The sequence below is a fragment of the Aotus nancymaae genome, unplaced genomic scaffold (genome assembly GCF_030222135.1).
Source record: "Aotus nancymaae isolate 86718 unplaced genomic scaffold, 86718_ANA_hifiasm-v0.15.2.pri h1tg000088l, whole genome shotgun sequence".
NCBI lineage: Eukaryota > Metazoa > Chordata > Mammalia > Primates > Aotidae > Aotus > Aotus nancymaae.
In genome coordinates this window covers 14071645-14090446 of record NW_026988503.1, presented here as the reverse complement: position 1 = coordinate 14090446, position 18802 = coordinate 14071645, and the positions used below count along the sequence as shown (strand labels likewise).

General features: G+C 37.3%; 1 long non-coding RNA gene across 1 annotated transcript in view; it reads right to left on the bottom strand.

Annotated features, from left to right (window-relative positions):
* Nucleotides 1-1105: 1105 nt before the first annotated feature.
* The window catches only part of LOC105730676 (uncharacterized), a 458472-nt gene continuing 440775 nt past the window's right edge, over nucleotides 1106-18802 (bottom strand). The window contains exon 18 of the long non-coding RNA XR_010339738.1: nucleotides 1106-1658. This is a non-coding gene — a long non-coding RNA (uncharacterized LOC105730676). The remainder of the gene's footprint in view (nucleotides 1659-18802) is intronic.

Genomic DNA, 18802 nt, shown 5'->3' with positions numbered 1-18802 from the left:
GAATGAAGGGGGGGGGAAGAAAGGGAAAGAGAGAATGAAAAAGACAAGAAGAAAGAGAAAGATGAAAGAAAGAAAAGAAAGAAAGAGGGAAAGAGAGAAAAAGAAAGAAGGGAGAGAGAGAAAAGAAAGAAAAGAAAAGAAAGGAAGAAAAAACAAAGGGAGAGAAAGAAAGACAGAAAGGAAGAAGGAAGTAAGGAGGGAGGGAGGAAGGGAGGGAGGGAGGGAGGGAGACACACCAAAGCTAAACTACCTTAAGTAAGAGAAAATGCTCACAGAGTCCATTTAAGTGAAATTTAAAAGAAAAATGTATCCGAGTATATGTGTGCGTATGCAGCTCTGGGTTTGTTTGATGATGGTTCTTTTTATGTATTGGCTTCTGGTTTATTACTTCATAAAGTGTCTTCTTATTTGTCTGTATATACATGTCCCATGATGGCTGCATGTTACACCGTAAGTCTACAGAATATTCCTTTTAGATCACTACCTTTAACTCCATCAACATAGGCCAGTTCTAAATTTCTAGGAAAGAGGATCAGATTGGCTCAGCAAGAGTCAGATGTTCATTCCAATTAATCCTCTGTGAGCTGGAAGATGGGTTTCTGTGATACATAGAATTGTATGTCTAGGCTATGGATGCTAATTCATATTGAGACCATTGGGCTGGTGGATAACTTTAGCAGGTTATTACTACTAGCTCCCAGTTTTGATAGCATTCTCCTTAAGATGTTTATACAAACACAAATATCATTAGAAGCATCTATCCCATTGTCTGTCTGATTCTGATTCTTCAACTATGTTTCCAGAGCCATTAAATGAAGGAAGCAAAGCATCTTCTCACAAATTCTAAAAATAAACAAATGAAAACCAACTCCATGGTTCTATATCAAACAAAATAATGTTGATATAACTGAAGATTACATATCCAGGAAAGAAATGCCGTATTATCTATTACTGCATAAAAAAGTACTCTAAAATTTAGCAGGTTGAAACAACAAACATTATTTCACAGCATCTGTGAGTCAGGAATCCAGGGGGAGCTTAACTGGATACCTAACAATCAGAGCAACTCATAAGGCTACAATCAAGGTACCAGACAAGGCTGTACTATCTGAAGGCTGAAGTGGGCAAGGAGCTGCTTCTAAACTCACTTGAGTGGCTGTTGGCAGGGCTCCAATCTTTATTAACTGCTGATTAGAGGACATCACTTCTTTGCCAAGTGAGCCACTTCAGTATTGCTTTATCACAAAATTTAAATAAATAATCAACTGATTACATTATTAGGACAACAAATATGTTTTAAAGCTGGGTCAAGCAATATACTATGATAATGTATTTTTCTATTCTTCCCTTTTTTCTTTAATTTTCTATACACTTTTCACTATTTTTTCTAAATACTCAACAGAACTCTCCAACAACTGTGAATATTTTTTCATGTGAGCAAATCTATAAATAAACTATTAGTTCCTTTTTCTCTGTTTTTGGAAACATTCTTCTAGCCATGTCCTGTCATCTGATTCAGATATGTATTTTTGGTCACTAACCCTGGTACTTCTCTTCACGTTTCTGCTGAGTTTGATGGTCTTTTTTTTTTCTTGGATCTCCAGTATTCTTTCTTGAATTGGTCCTTGTTTTTTTGAAGAACATTCTCCAATAGTTTCCTAAGAAAGAGCAGATGATCTTCTTGAATGTTCTGACCTTCACAGTTGATTCATATTTTTGCTGGATATAGAATTATAGATTGAAAATATTTTCATGTAGAAAGGCATTTTAAAGGAAATATTCCACTGACTTCTAGTTGCAGTGTTGCTGTTGAAAAGTATGAAGCCACTTCTTATTCAAATTATTGTACATGACTTTCTAAATTATTGCCTGATTCTTTCAGAATATCCTTTTTATTTCTGGTATTCTGAAATGTGTGCTTTAGGGTAGGCATATGTTTGTTGATGCAGGGAATTCATTGACTCTTTTCAATGAGGAAAATATAGTTTTCATTTCCGAAAACTGTGTGTCATTTCTTAGATAATATCTGTACTTTGTTTTTTTCTGTTTTTCTAGGGCTGTAACATCTATTATTTAAGTAGTGAGCCTCCTTGATTAATCTTTAATTTTTAAAATACTTTCCCAAATTTTCCATTATTTTAACATTTGTTTCATTTTCTTTGATATAATTAACTAAATCTTGTATTGAATTCTATGTTTTATATCTGCTTTTCTAATTTTTTTTTTTATGTTGAAGGCTTTCCTTAAATTCTTGAGAATTCTTTAACCTGGCTACTCATTCTTATTTAAAAATGAGTCACTAAAATCCTGATTGGTGTGAAATGATAAGGATGAGGAATGAAGGATCAGCAGATGTTTATATAATGGGAATGCACTCATTTCTTAAGCTGGGGCAATCAGTTTCTCCATGCTCCTGAATTTGACAGCGTAGGGAGGGAACAAGCAAGTTAGAGATGGTTTCTGGTTGGCTAGTAACATTTGGGCTTTTAAATGGGGGAAGGGTAAGGAAGGTTCCAGAGTAGAGAATCTTGATTTTTCCTTACTCTGCCCTTTTCTCAACTTAGATCTCAGTGCAGGTTCTCTAAGTCTGAAGACATTTCTCCAAAAGCTTAACTCTCAGTATCCCGTTATTGGGTATGGTGGAGTAAAAGTTTGGCTGTTGGAGAGTAAAGGAGAGGAGGGCTAGTCCTGACAATGTGAGATGTGTCAGGAGTCCACCCTGTATAGACCTTCCACCAGTCCTGTTGTGTTCAGCTACATGCTTGTGCTTCCAAATTCCCAAGATTAGATGCTGAAGAATCAGAATTGGCAGGAATGTTTAGACTCCAAATCATAAGTTAATCTATATTTTTCATAAAGCTTTATTTGCATGTTTTTAAGTAATAGTAAGTGACCTTGATAATAAGCAGTAAATCATTTTTCCATGATAGGACCAAACTAAACTTGCAGGAATTGTTGAGAAAAAAAGAGTATTAAATGCATGACTTATGATTATTATGAAACAGTTATTATGACAAGATTATTTATTTTAATAAGCTATAAAAATTATATCCAACATGATTATTTGATACTAGAAAACATCAAAAGAAAATAAATACTAAATAAAAATCATTCAAAGCATTGAAAGATAATACCAAAAATATGTTAAATAGTTAAAAGTACTGTGGAGAGGTTAAAAGTGCAGACCGGAAAAGACTGTGAGAGAGAGGTTTGGCATTTATGCTTAAAGTAGAGGACCTTTTAAGCATAAGAGTGATGTGATCATATTTGCATTTTTATAAGAGAATAGCGCAATGTTAGGGGTTTTGGCAAGGAGCTGAGAGAGGCAGCAGGCAGTATATTTTAATGAAACTCTCATACTAATTCAGAGGGAAAAGACACTAGCCCAAAAGTTACAGATTTGTTTTTCGTTTAGTGGGGAAGTCAGGAAATTAAGTGAACATGTCACGTCCTCTGAGAACACTCTCCTGACCACCCAATACATCTGGGCTTTGTCCCTCTATTTTGTTTCAGAGCATGCTCACAAGCATTATACACTTGATCAGAATTTCATATTTAGCTATTAGGCACCTTGAAGACAGAGTTGATCTAAGAGATTTATTTACCAGTTTAGGATCTAGCAATACTGTATGGGCACCCGGTATTTGTTGAATAAATGAAATCCAACTCTCTGAGAGTCTTCAAGCAGATTCTTACACTCTCCTTGCTGCTGGGAAATGGGAATTGCCTTACTGACATCCACTGCATACACACCAGAGGAGCTCAAGAGTGGTGGCAAGACCAGCAGCAGCTGTATCAGCTGGGAACTGCTTAGATAAGCAAAGTCACGGGACCCACCCCAGAGCTATGGAATCACAAAATCTAGGACTGAAAGCCCAGTAATTGGTATTTTAACAAGTTTTCCACATCATTCTGATGCAAGCTAAAGCTTGAGAGCTTTAGATGACATATTCCATTCCAATAAGAACTTACCTTTGCTAAGAGACCATGTGTCCTACATTCTTTTACTGTACTTTCAATCTAGTTTCGATGCTTTATAGCCCCAAATCTGTACCACGTGTCTTAGTTTGGGCTATTATAACAAAGTATCATAGACTAGGTGGCTTACAAGCAATAGAAATTTATTTCTCACAGTTCTCAATGCTGGATGTTCAAGATCAATCAGGGTGCCATCCTGGTTAAGTTTGACGAGGGCCTCTCTTTCAAGATGTAATGTTGACTTCCTGTGGTATCCTCACATGGGAAAAAGATGGCAAGAGGGCTCCCTGGGATCCCTTTTATAAGAGCACTAATCCTATTAATGAGGGATTTATCATCTCCCAGAGGCTCTACTTCCTAATACCATCATGTTAGGGGTTAGCATTTCAACATATGAATTTGGAGGGGGTCGCAAACATTTCATTCATTGCAGCAAGGTTATATAGCATGAGAATAGTGTGAAATGAGGACTTCTTTAGTTGTTCTGAGTGAAAAACACAATAATCAATACTTATCTAGTTATAAAAGATTTCAATGCTTATTAACTTTATTTCATGAACAAGTACTTGTTTGATGGAACCAACCCAATGACTCTCATGGGAAGTACAATAGACTATACCCCTCTTTAAGGGTAGGGTTCTGACTTGCATTGAACACAGATGCAGCAAGTTGGACCAGATTGCCATATTTGTCATTCTATGGGTTTCATTGGTCTAATTTTCTAATAAATGACAACATCTCCATTGCTGTGTTGGAATCAGTAATATTTCATCAAAATGTATCCTTGATCGATTTTATTTCTGCTGGAATTCCTGCTCAAGTCCAGCAGTTGGTCTTCAGTCATCCAGGCCAGCAGGGTATCCAAATCTCAACCTGAGTTAAAGTCTTAATGAAAGTACTGCCAAGATGGGCACAATTTTTTTATTAAGTCAAATAAAACTGATAATGCCAGTAATGACATGTTCGTCTCACTTAAGCAAAAGTGACAAGTCACTCTAGGAGGGCTTACACACACACACACACACACACACACATCCTATTGCTCAGTTGTTTGCACTCTTAGTATTGTAATCATTTCTTGTTCCACTATGTCCCACCTTTACAGTGAATATACATTATACTATACAAGCATACTGATTTTCACTTCATGAATCTATAAAACCCTATAATTCTTAGCCAAAACCTGGCAGTTTAACCTGTCTTTGGAGGAATGATTTAATAACAGAGACTTGTAATGAGAGCTCTTATCACTCAAGTGTCACTGTATTTACAAAATATACTACAGGGCACTTACTAATATACTATAAAGTGCTATCATAAATCATTTAGCCTATGCTGCCCTTTTAAAAATACATTAATAAAATAGAAATAGTTCAGTATCCCTGACTTTAAGAACATCTATTCTTTCTACTCTGAGCTCTCAGTTACTATTACTTTGCGTCATTCTCATGTTCAACACTCTCTTAATAGTCCTAACCAAACTTTCATTTGAAAATAGCCTACTGTCCATTTTTACTATATTAATAGGTAATAATAGAATATGTGGGAAATAAGGAGGTGAAAAAAGGTAAGAAACTACTATTTGCTGAATAAGTAATAAGTATGTTAATAATGATAATACTTCCACTTACTATTATCTAATGTGTGATAAGAACAATCTTACATGCCTCATGTAGGCAGGGTGCTAAGTGGATATTAAATACCCACAGTAGACTTGTGAGGTAGGTGTTATGATCTCCATTTCATAGGACAGGAAACTAAAGCAAAAAAAGAAAAAAAAAACTCAGATTAAGAGTGGAAATGGAAAAATAACTGTGTTTTAATCACCTTTTGTTATTTCCCACAACCCCAGAATATTCTGTATTCTTAGTTAGAATACATAAGGTATAATAAGATAAGTGACCTGCCCAAAGCCACACAACTCATTGGTGACTAAGAGTGGATCTAAACTCTATTCTGTTTGATTCTAAAATTCATGCACATTCCACTGTGCTGAGCAGCCTTTCACTCATGCTTTGGGTATAGACAGTGAAGAGTTTTCTTTTGCCCTTTGAATGAATGGGAAAATGATTAAATGACCTAAAGTCAGTGGCAAGAAGATATCTTTCCAATATATTTTCTGAGTATAGTCAGGGAACTCTGAGATATATGATCTCGGAAGAATCAGAAAGAATGTTTTGAAAAGAGAATTTCGAATAAATTTTCCAAAGAGGGGGAAAGCATTTGTTCTTCCATGACATCTTTGAGAGCAGAGACAAGCAATCACAAGCACTGGCATCGTGAACCTAGACATTCAACTCTCTGCTGCTTACCACAAACTCTCTTTTAATAGCCACACTTTCATTCTTCAACCAAGAAGACAGAATAGTCTAGGGTAGAGGAAAACAGCAAATTTAAAAGGGCTTCTTTAAAACACAGTTCTTTCGCCACTTCCATTCTTAATCTTGATTCTTCTCAACCATCGTGCAGACTCAGATAACCTTAGACCTTTGATTTTCAAAACTATTCCAATCAAGCCCTAATGATATTTTGATCATTAATGTTTCTTTCTTGAAAAACAAAGACAACCAAATGTTAACTGCTTCCTAATAAAAAGTCAAAGCTTCTAAAGCACTCCTGCCAAAAATGAAATCTGATTCTGATGAAATCTTTAGCACTACCCACCAATATTAAGACACGTAAGGGATAGAGGTATATGTCAAATGATAAAAAGGACAAACTCATCAAAATGCAGAATATGAGATACTCTACAGAACAAAATACCCAGTTTCTTCAACAAATATATCATAAGAAATAAAAAGGGGATGAAAAAGAGACAGAGTCTTACTCTGTCACCCAGGCTGGAGTGTAGTGGTGGGACCTCAGCTCACAGCAACTTCTGCCTCCCAGGCTCAAGTGATTCTTTTGCCTCAGCCTCCCAAGTGGCTGGGACTACAGGTGTGTGCCACCACACCTGGCTAATTTCTATACTTTTAGTAGAGACAGGGTTTCTCCATGTTGGCCAGGCTTGTCTCAAACTCCTGACCTCAAGTGATTCACCCAACCGGGCCTCCCAAAGTGCTAGGATCACAGGTGTGAGCCACCGTGCCTGGCCAGAAACTTTCATATTAAGAGACTTGTCAACTAGTTGCAATGTATGGACATTATTTAGATACTAGTTAAAACTTTAGAAAGAAATTATGAGAATACTGACAGAACATTTGATGATACTATGGAATTAGTGTTAATTCTTTTAGATATGATCATGGAATACTGGAAATGTTTTTTAAAAGAGTCCGGATTCTTAAAGATATATACTGCAATATTTATGCATGAAGTAATACGCTTTCTGGTACTCTAAAAAATAATAAGAATTTTGCTGGGCTGCAGTGGCTCATGCCTATCGTCCCAGCACTTTGGGAATCCAAGTCAGGTAGATCATTTGAACCCAGGATTTCAAAACCAGCCTGGGCAGCATGGCAAAACCCCATCTGTATGAAAAATACAAAAATTAACTGGGCGTGGTGGCACAGGCCTGTAGTCCCAGCTACTCAGGAGGCTCAGGTGGGAGGATCATCTGAGCCCAGGATGTTGAGGCTGCGTGAGCCATGATTGTGCCACTGCACTTCAGACTGGACACCAATGTGAGACCCTGTCTCCAAAACCAAAAATAAATAAATAAAATGTAATAAATAGAGGAAGAAACAGGTGGAAGTATAGATGAATTATTGTGGTGATGATTATTGAAGTCAAATCATGAGTAGTATATGAGAGATCCTATTACTCATTATTTTCTCCATTTGTATATGTCTGAAATTTTTAGTAATACAGTTTTTTAAGTTTATTTTAATCTAATATAAAATCAACCAGTAACTTATTGTGTGTTTCACGTGAACTGGATAGTGCTCTGAAGGTTAAAAGATGTTAAAATTTCACCAGAGATAAGACATATAAATATGTGCAATAATTCACAACTTAGGTTCCTGAGTGAATTCTACTACACTATTTTTACTATCTTAAGAAGACTAAGAAAATTATTCCCCTAAAGCTGTACAGACCACCTGCCACTCCAAGTTACTTCTCTATTGACTGAAGTAACATCAATTCAGCGTGACTGACCTGGTTATCTCATTTTATAAATATATTAGTTAGTATTTGATAGGGAAAATCTTCCAAAATAGATACTGTTCTGTGTGAGATTGGGAAATTTAAAAATAGGTTCTTTTTCATTGTTATAAACTTTAATGCTATGGACTCAGTTGTGTCCCCGCATAATTCACATTGACACTCTAACCCATAATGTGACTATATTTGGAGTAAGGAAGTAATTATTGTTAAATGAGATCATAAGGATGAATCCCTAATAGTACACGTGGCTTTCCAATAAGGTATACCAGAGAGCTCCTAGCTCTGTCTGCATCTGTAAGAACACAGTGAGAAGGAGGCTATCTGCAATATAGGAAAGGAGATGTAACCAGAAATTGAATCCATTAGCCCTTTGATCTAGACTTTTCTGCTTCCAGAAACAGTAAGAAAATAACTTGGTATTGTTGTAGCTACCCAGTGTATGGTATTTGCTATGCCAGCTGAGCCAACTAAGATGCTTGGTGTGCATAAAATCACCTCTAAAGATCATTATAAAGAAACAAAGAAGAGGCTGGGTGCGGTGGCTCACACCTGTAATCCCAGCACTTTGGGAGGCCGATGCGAGCAGACCACAAGGTCAGGAGTTCAAGATCAGCCTGACCAACATGGTGAAACCCGTCTCTACTACAAATGCAAAAAAAAAATTAGCCGGGCGTGGTGGTGCACGCCTTCAATTCTAGCTACTCAGGACGGTGAGGCAGGAGAATCACTTGAACCCAAGAGGTGGAGGTTGCAGTGAGCCAAGATTGCACCACTGCACTGCAGCCTGGGCAACTGAGTGACACTCTGTCCTACCACCTCCCAAAAAGAAGAAACTATAACTTTATAATTGTACGTTCAAATACTCAGATTCCACCAGGTCCCACCCAAGCATCTGTAGTTGTAAGAGGCTCATAAATTATGTTGCCCACCAGAGACGGTATTTATATTCATACCCCATACCAAGTAGGTGTGGGAAACTCTGCAACAGGGAAAAGCCCCCCCATCTTTGTGCTGTTCTACCCCCACTCCCATGCTCCCCTTCCCTGCTTCACTCTGTATTCCCAGCAAAGCAAGTGGAATGGCATTCTTTTCTCTTTCCAAATCAGATGGCCAATTTAATCATGTTTAAAGAACTTTTCTAACCAAAGTAGCCCTGGAGCCCAAAATGTTCTCACTAAGTGGAAATGTCTGTGAAGGTTTTTCTGTAGGACTTAATGCACAATGCTTTGTGTCTGCCATCCTCAACAGGGCAGAATTGTACTCTTAGCTCATGTGCTGTTGATTGATAAATGTATATACAGAAACTTGTAGATTCCGGCATCTGAATAGAACAATTAAGCTTTGTGGGCATAGAAGAAATGGGTCTGTGTTTCATTTTAATCATTTTCACTATTAATACTCCAGATTACTGTCCCATTGAATCAGTGGTTCATTAAAGAAGCTAGATTTACAAAGTTAGAACCAGAATAGCATTATTTTCTCCATAGTTTTAAATTACAAAATAATTCAAACAAAAAAATGCAAAAGTCAATAAAGCACTAATGTATCTACTGATTAAAAAAACCTCATGGTATCATAATTAAAATCTTCATTTATGTGCACTTACTGCTGAATAATTTTTATATAATTATATTGATACATTATAAGTATAAATTTAGGTACATTTTGACAAATATATACTGTCATATAAAGACCACCACGATCATTATATAGACATTTCTATCACCTCCAAATGTTCCCTTCTTTCCCTTTGCAGGCAATTCCCTCTCATTTCTCCTAACTCCTGGCAACCACCAATGTGCTTTAAATGATATGGCAAGTCATAAACTGGAAGATAATTTTTACAAAATATTTGTCTGATTTATACCTAAAAAAGAACTCTTGTAATTCAATTAGATAAATAACCCATAAGAAAACAGTTTCAAATGATTCTAATAGACACTTTTCCAAAGATATATCAACAATAAATGAAAAGATATTCAGCATCATTAGTCATTAGGTAAATACCTATTGAAACCACCATGAGATATCACAAAATCCATTCTACTAATGATAGAATGGCTAAATTTAAAAAATCTGACAATACCAAGTTTGCATGAATATGGAGCAACTGTAACAAGGTTGGTGGGAATGTAAAATTATGCAGTCACTTTGAAAATTTTCATTATTTTTGTGAACTGAAACTTATCGTAAGACCCAGCAATCTCACTCCTGAGAACTAAAAAAAAAACCTATACATAAACTTGTATTTGAAGGTTTATAGCAGTTTTTCGAATCTCTTTATTTAAAACAAAAAGGTAAAAACCACGTATTACAGATGCAAATGAAGGCAAATCCTCTATGTGGTTCTGTTTTCCATTCTCTTTCCAGAGGTCACCACTATCCTGAAGTTGACGTGTTTTCTTCTTACAAGGGAGTTTATTCTATTACCATACATGCATGCTTCCATTAAAAAGTAGGATTATTTTAGGAAAATATATCTAAATTATATATTTTTGGATGTAGCCTTTTATAACTAGCATTATTCACATAACAGCATTATTTTTAGATTTATCTATGTTTAAATGTAACTCTAGTTCACTCATACTTATTACTATACAGTAGTTCATAGTATAAATACATGATATGCATGCAATTTTCTATTAATGGACATTTAGATTGCTGCAAAATTATTTGCTATTACAATGTTTCAATGTGCAAGAATGTTCACATTTTCTTCTCTGTGTGTCTCTTGAGTATACCTCTAGAAATGGCTATAGGATATGCATATATTCACAGCTGTTAAATATTACCACATTTCTCTCCAAAGTGGTTGTGCTGGATATTTGCCATCTGTCCTGTGTGAGAATGTCCATCCTTTTCCACACTGGCTCTGCAACCCAGGAGACTAACCTTTATGAACGTGGTTCACATCACTTTATGCTTCTCTTGGGTTTGGCCAATGGAAAGTAGATATTAGAAGGCAGAAGTTGGAGAGAAGTAAGTTCCCTACCTGGTAGGATGTAGTTTATCAGTCTTGGATGTCTTCTGTAAGGATCACAGTTTCAGCTGGATGGCTATTTCTAATAAGGACAGCTGTGGTGTCATCATCCGTCAGGCCTACAGGTAGTAACAGCTTCCTGCAATTACTAACCCTGTGGTGCATCAGCATCCCTTGTCAACTCTGATCCCTTACTCTCAGCTTTGTAAATAGTCTACTCATTAAACTATCTTCAATTAATTCTTTGAAGAGTGACATCTGTTTCCTGCTGGGACCCTAACCTATATATAGTTTTCCAATTTGCATATCCACTTACGAGAATTCTTGTTTCCTCCTTGCCAATACTTGATATTAACATATTTGGTCATTTTTGACAACTGGATGAGTGTGAAATGAAAAATCATGAAAATCTTAATTTCCTGATTAGTAGAAGTACAGCATTTTTCAAATTTACATTGCCTACTTAGATTTCTTCCTCAGAGAATTTTCAGTTCATCTTCATTACTCATATCTTACTGAATTGTTGATCTAATTGATTTGTAGGAATTTTGTATATGTCCTGAAAACTAATACTGTATCAATTATGAATGTTGAAAATATCTCTCCATAGTGTGTGGCTTTAAAAAAATTATTATGGTAGCTTGTGTAGTGCAAAATTTTAAATGAAGCCATTTACCAATATTTATGTATTTTAGCTTGCTTAAGAAATATTTTCATTCTCCATATCATTAAATTCCTCTCCTATTTTTTTACATTACATTTTTTCCCTCATGTATTTTATGCATCTGGAGTTTATTTTTGTTTATGATTTGTTAATATAATGTTATTCTTTTCCATATGGATAGCCAATTGTCCCCAAATCTTTCCATAAACGGCCTATACATTTCTCATTAAATCATATTGCCAAATGTGTCACTTAACAAGTTTCTTAAGTGCATTAGTCTGTTTCTTTGCTCCATATTTTATTCTATTTTTATTTGTCTGACAGTGGACCAATATCAGAGAGTATGAATCATTCTAGCTATATAGTTTTCTCCTAATAAGAATGCTTCCATTTTATTCTTCCTTAAGTTGTTTTTTCTTATTTTTGGCAATTTATTTTTTCATGTGAATTTTAAAATAAGCTGGCTAAATTCTTCAAACATAAGCATTTTTCTAGATTTTTTATAAGAAGTACATGAACTCCTTAGATTAAACCTGGAAATGACTTCTCTAATATTCACTCTTTCCATACATTCATAGAAGTAGTGTGTGTGCTACATGTTTATGTGTATATGTGTATTTAAACGTATACAAGCATGTGTGTGTATATGTATATGCATATATCTCTCATTTACCTCTCAAGTTTGAGAACTTTTTCCATAGAGATTTGGGATATGTTTTGTTAGATTTATTCCTGAATACCCCAAATCAAGAAGATTTATTCTTGAATACCTTAGATCAAGCTTGTCCAATCTGTGGCCTGTGGGCCGCATGTGGCCCAGGATGGCTTTCAATGTGGCCCGACACAAATTTGTAAAGTTTCCTGAAACATGAGATTTTTTTCTGATTTTCTTTTTTTAGCTCATCAGCTATCATTAGTGTTAGCATATTTTATGTGTTGCCAATGACAATTCCTCTTCTTCCAATGTGGCCCGGGGAAGCCAAAGGACCGGACACCCCTGCCTTAGGTGTTATTGTTGCTATTGAGGATGAGACCATTATATTCTCTAATTGGTTGTTGCTGGTACATAGAAATGCTAGGTACCAACATTTCTATTTTAAGATTTAATTCTGCCACTTTTCTGAACACTATTAGTGCTAATTCAAATTTTTAAAATTAGTTTTATTTATAATTGATTATATCACTTGAAATGAAATGAAATTTTATTTGATCCTTTGTAATTCTAATACCCTTACCTTACAACAAAAGGTCTTTCTTTCTTTTTCTGTCATATTATATTGTCTGAACCCTTTAATAAAATGTTGAATAGTAGGAGTAAAAACAGGTATCTTGTACTAGCCCTGACTTTAGAGAATGCTTTTAACCTCTCATCATTAAGTATGATATTCCTTTTAATGCATTGGCAGATACCGTTTGTAAGGTGAAGGAAGGTTTTTGTTTTAAGAGACTGCTAAACAATTGTGTCATGAATTGGGATTGACTTTTTTCCATATTTTTCTACATTTATTTATCATTTTGGTTTGTATGAACACAGTTAATATTCTCTCATATGAATTATATTAATATATTGAAATTAAACTATTCTTTTACTCATTAAGAACATGGTTTAGTGTATTTGATGTGCTAATTGTTTTTGTATCTATGATCATAAATGAGATTGGTCTACAATGTTCTTTTTTTATATTCTACAACTGTTTAGTAGTATATACTTTTGGATGGAAGGTCAGGGGTATAGGAATTGTTTATAAGATATTTTTTATCACTTTTTGTTATTTGAAGTTTTACTGATCCTAGATATATAATTGGTTTATCTTTCTCAGAATTAAGAGAGCTTTATCAATACATTGATTTGTATCTTTCACTAATTCTAAGAATTTTTTTTGCCATTATGTCAGCTGAGCATGCTCTTTTACCACATTTTCTCTCTGTTCTCCTTTCAGAATTCTAATTTTGGTTATTCTTATTCCATCCCGCAGGCTTTTTGACATATCATTTGTCACATTTCTTTATGTACTAAATTCTAGTTAATTGTTCAGGTCGATTTTCCAATTCACAAATTTTTCATTCAGCTGTGTCATTTCAATGCCACCTTTTATTAATAGAAAATCTCTTTTAAAAATTCTATTTATTTTTCATGGTGATCTGTTTATTATATGTATTCTGTGCTTTTTCTTCTTAAAATTTTTAAAAATATAATTAGGTTTATGATTTTCAGCTTTTTCAATTTTCTCCTAGCACTCTTAGTTTGTTTATTGTGTTTTGTGACTTGCTGCCATGGACTATTCTTATTTCACACAGTTGTGTTTTCCAAGAAAAGCCCACAGAAAAATATTTGCCATAGCATCCATACAGATTTATGTCTTCTTTTATACCCCATTAGGGGAATTACCAGCCAAAGATCTTTTTGTGTGTTAATTTCACAAATCTGGAGTCCCATCCTATATCACTCCATTTTCATGCTGCTGATAAAGACACATCTGATACTGGGAAGAAAAAGAGGTTTAATTGGACTTACAGTTCCACGTGGCTGGGGAGGCCTCGGAATCATGGCAGGAGGTGAAAGGCACTTCTTACATGGTGGCAGCAAGAGAAAATGAGGAAAATACAAAAGCAGAAACCCCTGATAAAACCCTCAGATCTCAGGAGACTTATTCACTACCACAAGAACATATGGGGGAAACTGCCCCCATGATTCAAATGATCTCCCACCGGGTCCCTCTCACAGCACATGGAAATTATGGGAGTACAGTTTGAGATGAGATTTGGGTGGGGACAGAGAGCCAGACCATAGCACACCCCATGTAGGCTGTGGGTCATGAATGGGCTGGCTTTAGACACTTGTATTGAGCCATACTGTTTCAACATCTCACACATGTCTTCCTTGGTCCAGAGGGAAGGATTTCTCTAATCCTCCTGTCATGGAGTAGGCAACGCTTTCTAAGTCCTGGCCTTATGCAAGAATGTCATTGCACAGGTTCCCCGTCATGCCTTTGACCCAGCATAGGCAATGAAATCTCAGGCCTTGGCATTGAGCTTGTGACTGAAACTGATGTCACTACAAAGCTGCCCCAGTGTAGGCTCATTATGCTGACTTCTCAAGCTTTGAGTTTCCTCTTTGCTTCTAGCATCTGAAGATTTCCATTATTTCTTTTAAGGATGGATGGATAGATAGATAGATAGATAGATAGATAGATAGATAGATAGAATATTATACAGCATATCCACGTTAGCGGTTAGAGGCAGGGCAGTCCACTTTATCCCCTTCTGCCATAATACTGGAAGCAGATGTCTGTTGTACTTCTGCCCTCCACTGTTGTCTCTAGCTCTTTTCACTCCTAACCTCTGCCAGGTAAATTGGGCATTTTTATCACTACGTAGCCAGTATGGTGAAGGCTAATGATAGGTCCTGGCTAATGATAGATATTATTTAAAAAAAAAAAAGAAAAAGAAAAAAAAAACCCTTGCATTTTATTTCTCAAGCTTACAACTGGACTAAATTACAACAGGGACTAATACAACTTTGCTACTCTTACTGAATCCTTTGACACAGTACAGCCTTCTCTACCATAGTTAGACCAGACTTTGCAAGTCAGGTAGCTTTGGCTTTCTCCTAATCCAACCAGAAGCAGGAAATCCCAGTGTGTTCCTAAGATGGTCTGTAAAATTGTCAGTGGTGTTTCAAATACTCACAGGATTGTTTGGTTGAATTACAAAAAGTATTTCAGATTTTAAAATATGTTTTTATAAGAATATAAACACAGTTCAGTTGTATTTAAAATCATAATGTATTTTATCAAGTACATGTCATTCATCCTAAGCATGCTCTGTTTTCACTAATTTGTAGTAGGAACCCAGCACAGCATAAACTGGCTTTGCTTCAGATGTCTTTGTCAGTGGGAAAACAGTCATCAGGACATTCAAAGGGCATCAAAATTTTCAGAAGCACCAAAAGGGACCTTTGTAGTGATTCTAAATTTTCCATGGATTTCCTCTCAATGATTGTAAATATCCTTGAAAGGCCATATGAATTGTATCACAGTAGCTCAGGGGGAATGTTTGCTTATTTCTCAGCTGAGATATTTCTGTAAACAATAGGTCCCCATGGGAAAGCCAGATCCCCAATGTGGCTGATAATAGTTTGCTATATTTGCCAAATTAGAGGGTTTGGCAATGTTATTTTCTGTCTCTGACAGGAACTATTTCTTCCTTTGAGAGGATAAAATTATTTCAGAGTTGTATGTAAAATCAACAAGATGTTCACTTTGGACCCTACAGTTTAAGAGACCTTTGGGTCATATGTCTTTATTATGCTTCCAGGTCCTCTATTTAACACCTACTGAACTGAAGGTCTAGGGCTAAAGTCAGAAGATGTATGGGTTCTATTTTGAACATTTTGCCTATACACGACACCATTGATTTTCTTGGCTTCAATGAAATACTCCTAGTTTTATGTTTCCTCTTGAGGGAGTATAAGCATATTCAGTTTGAAATCATCTAGGACAGTATTTACTAAGTCACATTTTTAAGAGAGAGACTCTAGTTTAGGCTCTTTCGCAAACAGTGTATTACTTAATCTGAACATATTCCTCTTGCAGGAGTGTGAAAGAAACATCAATCCAAGCTGTTACTTTTTAATGGCCAATTGCATTATCTCTTCTCCCATAATTTGTCTGCACTTTTTCTTTGCCTCCCATTCCCTAGCGCTAAAGTTCTCATTCATACCTTGGTTGGAACACACACATCAAGCGGCTTTGACACTCAGGTGCAATTACCAATGATGCATTTGCCTCCATGCAAATGTCAGGATGTAGCAGCAGAAAGGTTACCTCCTTGCACTGCAGGGATAATCACTCTGTGAAGTGCCAAAGCTCTATTCACTTCATGTCCTTTTCAGATCCAATTCGAGGTTTCTCGCATCCATCACAGAAACTGAGCCCTAAATCTGTGTCTCCTGGGACAGTCACACTAATTGGCAATGCCAGGTTTTGTTTTCTTTTAAGGTTCAGGAAGAGATGTTCCTGTATAAAAACAGGAGGTGGGTCTCGTTTACTGGGATTGGGACCCATTCTTGCAGGGTTTTTACCTTCAGGCTTTGGAGTGGACATCATCCAGCTGATGTCTCAGGGATCGAAAGCCAGGGGAAAGTGCCATCTGGGTTCATCATGAGTGTCTGGAATCCCTATCTCTTTCAGCCTGTGAAGGTCTCATCTCTTTGTCCTAATCTTTAATTATCCCATTAAGAGGAACAAGTGGAGCTAGGGGTGCTTCTGGGGTCTTTGGGAGAGAGAGTGGGAGATAAGAAAACAAAGAGACAGAGAAGATGAAGAGCATTTGGACTCTCCTTGTTGCCGCCGTTTTGCTCATCTCACCAGTTTGGAGGAGGGGGTAGGGACACACATGCTGGCTTTCTCTCCAACGCAGCTGAGACCTTTATGAAATCACTGCAGAGGCAGGGGCGGCAAGGCACTATTTTTATCTCCAAATTGATTCAGCTGCAATCGCTGCTGTGCCTCTGACTTCATTGCTTCCCGGCCCTCCCCCTCGCTGTCCCCACTCCCAGCTTAGCCCGATTTGGAGACTTATCTTCAGCTTCCTGCGCCGCGCCCTCCCCCTCCTCTGCGGCCTGGGGCCGGGCCGGGCAGGGGCGCGCGGGCTCCTGCCGGATACAGATAGTGACAGCAGCAGATCGTGCCGCGGGCTCTGACGTCCCGCGGAGGCGCGCGGCCAGGCATCCGCGAGCCTCTCCGGGCCGCGCCAGCATCTAATTGTTCACTCTCCAATTTTCCCTGCCCTTGGGAACAGGGTTCCACAAAGAAATTTCATCAACTGAAATGCTGCACGCCTGAACATTTGCCAAATGTGTCCCATCTGACTAAGGTCTATGCTTTCAAATGTTGTTGCTAGGAAGAAAGGACAGTTACACGCTGGGCTTGTCATCTTCCCTTCCTCCTAGGTTGGTGTGGCTCCAGACCCAAGCTCCTGGAGAGAGTGACTCGCCTCCAAGGACTGGAAGAGATTTTCCAGTTTGGGGAGGCAGAGGGACAGGGCGGGTCCTGCCACCCACCCTTGTTTTGCATGTGATGTTTGGAGTTGCCTCTCTCCTCCCTCTCCTTGAGATGCTGGGAATTTTTCCAAAGCCGGGTGGTTTTCTATTTGTCCCCATCCCTTCTGTCTAGAAAACAGGGGACTGGTCTTCAGAAATGTTTATTACAAGGAGATCATGGAGTGTAGGCTCATTTTAAGTACCAAAAACGTACTATTAGGAAAACAAAAGAATGTGTCAGTGGGTTCAGGATCCAGTGTCCCAGCAACTCCTCTGTTAATTGTCGGAACTCTCTGACTTATAGGCCTGACAGCACTCAGTGAAGACGAGTATCAGGGCTGGTTGGGAAAATGAGTGATGGAGTGACTGTCACTTGGGACAGGCAACGATAATCTGCCTCTCCCTAAATGCTTTGTGTGTACTAGTCAACGTTCTAGGAAGGCAAAACTAGATCAGATCCCACCAGAAGGAACCTATCCTCTAACAGGGAAGATGAGATTTAAGCAAATCCAAAATGCAACTTACAAAACAGATGCCAGGATAGAGTTAAACAGAAGATGAAGAGAAAAATGTCCAAGGAAGGGCACAAATAAGGCTTCCAGGATGACCGGACCTATGTACCGGATAATAATAAATGGCTATTATCTGAACATAAAAAGGTCAGGAAGAACAGCATTCTAGGCCTGTGGTGCGCAACATGGTAGCTACTATCCATATATGGCCATTTAAGTTTAAATCAGTTAAAATGGAATGAAAAATTAACCTCGTCAGTCACACTAGCCAGTACTCAAGTACTTGATAGCCATGTGTGGCTAGTGGCTACCATATTGGAGAGTGCATATCGGTTTTATCATTGCAGAAAGTTCTATTGAATAGTGCTGCTTCAGAGGAAGAAAAAAGCATGAACAAAGGCTCTGAGGTAGGAAAACTCAGGATAAGTAGAAGGATCACTCAATAGCTTGGATTGACTGAAACAGCAGATGAATAAAAAGAAGCAATTGGAAGTAAGGGGACCAGAGGAAGCAGGCTA